General features: G+C 38.5%; 1 pseudogene; it reads left to right on the top strand.

Annotated features, from left to right (window-relative positions):
* The first annotated feature begins 1,986 nt into the window (after nucleotides 1–1,986).
* On the top strand, nucleotides 1,987–2,584 carry LOC140523072 (peroxiredoxin-1 pseudogene; annotated as a pseudogene).
* The last annotated feature ends 1,159 nt before the right edge of the window (nucleotides 2,585–3,743 follow it).

The following is a 3,743-nucleotide window of genomic DNA, read 5'->3' as shown; positions in this document are numbered from 1 at the left end:
CAGAAGAAAATAGTTCTTCAAAAATTAGAATGGAACAGATGGAGGCTAATGACTTTATGAGTAACCAAAAAAATCACAAAACAAAACCAAAAGAATGAAAAAATGAAAGATAATGTGAAATATCCCATTAGAAAAACAACTGACCTGGAAAATAGATCCAGGAGAGACAATTTAAAAATTATGGGACTACCTGAAAGCCATGATCAAAAAAAAAAAAAAAAGCCTATACATCATCTTTCATGAAATTATCAAAGAAAACTGCCCTGAGATTCTAGAACCAGAGGGCAAAATAAGTATTGAAAGAATCCACAGATCACCACCGGAAAGAGATCCAAAAAGAGAAACTCTTAGAAACGTTGTGGCCAAATTCCAGAGTTCCCAGGTCAAGGAGAAAATATTGCAAGCACTATAAAGAAACAATTCAAGTATTGTGGAAATACAATCAGGGTAACACAAGATCTAGCAGCTTCTACATTAAGAGATCAAAAGGCATGGAATATGATATTCCAGAAGTCAAAGGAACTAGGACTAAAACCAAGAATCACCTGCCAGCAAAACTGAGTATAATACTTCAGGGGAAAAAATATTCTTTCAATGAAATAGAGGACTTTCAAGCATTCTTGATGAAAATACCAGAGCTGAAAAGAAAATTTGACCTTCAAACTCAAGAATCAAGAGAAGCATGAAAGGGTAAACAGCAAAGAGAAATCATAAGGGACTTACTAAAGTTGAACTGTTTACATTCCCACATGGAAAGACAATATTTGTAAATCTTGAAACTTTTTTCAGTATTCTGGGTAGTTGGTGGGATTACACACACACACACACACACACATACACACACACACACACAGAGAGAGAGAGAGAGAGAGACAGAGAGACAGAGAGCACAGGGTGAATTGAATAGGATGGGATTATATCATTAAAAAATGAAATTAAGTGGTGGAGAGATATATTAGGAGGAGAAAGGGAGAAATGGAACGGGGCAAGTTATCGCTCATAAAAGAAGCAAATAAAAGACTTTTCAGTGGATGGAAAAAGAGGGGAGGTGAGAGAAAAAACATGAAGCTTACTCATCACATTCGACTAAAGGAAGGAATAAAATACACTTTCATTTTGGTATGAAAACCTATCTTACAATACAGGAAAGTGGGGGAGAAGGGGATAAGCAGGATGGGGGGATGATAGAAGGAAGGGCAGTGGGAAGAGGGAGCAATTTGAAGTCAACACTCTTGGGGAGGGACAGGATCAAAAGAGAGAATAGAAGCAATGGGGAGCAGGATACAATGGAGCGAATTATAGTTAGTCATACACAACACGACTGTTATGGAAGTCATTTGCAAAACTACACATATATGGCCTACATTGAATTGCCTGCTTTCCCAAAAGGAATAGGTGAGGAGAGAGGGATGGGGAGAAGTTGGAACTCAAAGTTTTAGGAACAACTGTTGAGTACTGTTCTTACTACTAGGGAACAAGAAATACAGGTAATGGGGTATAGAAAGTTATCTTGCCCTACAGGACAAAAGAGAAGCTGGGGATAAGGGAAGGGAGGGGTGTTAGAAGGGAGGGCAGATTGGTGATAGGGGCAATTAGAATGCTCAGAGTTTTGGGGTGGGGGAGGGGAGAAATGGGGGGAAAATTTGGAACCCCAAAATTTGTACAAATGAATGTTGAAAAGTTAAATAAATAAATAAATTTTAAAAAATTAGAATGGAGCAGATGGAAGCTAATAACTTAATGAGAAATCATGAAATTACAAAACAAAAACAAACGAATGGAAAAAAAGTCAGGCAATATGAAATCTCATTGAATAAAACTGACCTGATAATAGATCCAAGAGAGGCAGTTTAAAAATTATTGGACTACCTGAAAGCTCTGATCCAAAAAAGAGCCTAGACATCATCTTTCAAGAAATAATCAGCATTCTTCAGCTTGTTCTCTCTTCCTCCCAACTTGTCTGCTGAGCCTAGCTGTTACTTCAACATGTCTGCCGGCAATGCCAAGATTGGGTGCCCAGCCCCCAATTGCAGAGCTGCAGCTGTTATGCCGTATTGGCAGTTCAAAGACATCAGCCTTTCTGATTACAAAGGGAAATACTTGTGTTGTTCTTTTACCCCTTGGATTTCCCCTTTGTGTGCCCCACGGAGATTATTGCATTCAGTGACTGAACTGAAGAATTTAAGAAACTCAACTGCCAAGTGACCAGTGATTCAGTGGATTCTCACTTCTGTCACCTCGCCTGGATCAACATGGTCAAAAAGAATGGTGGCCTGGGAGCCGTGAATATCCCATTGATGCTTGACCCCAAAAGTATCATTGCTCAAGACTACGGAATCTTAAAGGAGGATGAGGGAATTTTGTTCAGGGGTCTCTTCATCATTGATGAGAAAGGGATCCTTCACCAGATCACCATCAACAACTTTCCTGTGGGCCGCTCTGTAGATGAAACTCTTCGGTTTGTCCAGGCCTTCCAGTTCACAGACAAGCATGGCAAAGTATGCCTTCTGGCTGGAAAACTGGGAGTGACACCATCAAAACTGATGTTCAGGGGAGTAAGGAATACTTTTCCAAGCAGATGTGAGCTGCTCTCTGCAATCATGGATGTCTCTTCCCACCCCCATGAAGCCTGTGGACTCACTATCTTCTATCTGCAGGACCAACGTGCTTGATCTTCCTCAAGCTTTGAACTGGAAGGCGTTTGTAGTGGGAGCTCAGACAAAGTGGGGTAGCTGGGCATGCCATGTCCTTCTAGGGCCTGATTCATTGAGATCATTTCTCCCTTCTTTGGGGCAGCAGCCAGCTGGCTGAGCCTGCCAGCTCTCTTTCTCACTCATAATGACCAAATGCTGTGGTGTTTGTACAAGCATAGTCATCCCATTTGAGGTCAAGCCCACCTGATGTTTTGTAGCTCTATTAAACTTGTTCAAAGGAAAAAAGTTATCGAGGAAATCTGACCTGATATGCTAGAACTAGAGGGGAAAATAGCTAATGAAAGAATCCACGGATCATCTCCTGAAAGAGATCCCAAAAGGAAAACTAGGAATAATGTAGACAAATCTTGAGTTCCCAGGTCAAAGAGAAAATATTGCAAGCAGCCAGAAGGAAACAATTCGAGTATTATGGAAATACAATCAAAATAACACAAGTTGTACTAGCTTCCATGTTAAGGGATTGCAGGGCTTAGAATATGATATTCCTGAGGTCAAAGGAGTTAGGATTAAAACCAACTACCACCTACCCAGCAAAGCTGAGTATAATACTTCAAAGGAAAGAATGATCATTCACAGAAATAGGACACTTTCAAGTATTCTTGATGAAAAAACAGAGGTGAACTGAAAATTTGACTTCCAAATAAAAGAATCAAAAGAAGCATGAAAAGATAAACAGGAAAGAGAAATCAAAAGGGACTTACTAAAGTTGAGCTGCTTATATGTCTACATGGAAAGATAATATTTGTAATTCTTGAGACGTTTTCTCAATATTAGGGTAGTTGTAGGGATTATATATATATATATATATATATATATGTATATGTATATGTATGTATATTTTTGCATGTATATATTATATATATAATATTATGTGTGTGTACATATATATGTGTGTGTGTGTGTGTATATATATATATATATATATATATATATATATATATATATATATGGCACAGGGTGAGTTGAATATGAAGGGGTATCTAAAAATAAAATAAAATTAAAGAGTGAGAGTGGAACACATTGGGAGAA

This window comes from Notamacropus eugenii, chromosome 2 (genome assembly GCF_028372415.1).
Source record: "Notamacropus eugenii isolate mMacEug1 chromosome 2, mMacEug1.pri_v2, whole genome shotgun sequence".
Taxonomy (NCBI): domain Eukaryota; kingdom Metazoa; phylum Chordata; class Mammalia; order Diprotodontia; family Macropodidae; genus Notamacropus; species Notamacropus eugenii.
This window is presented reverse-complemented; position numbering and strand designations above follow the sequence as displayed.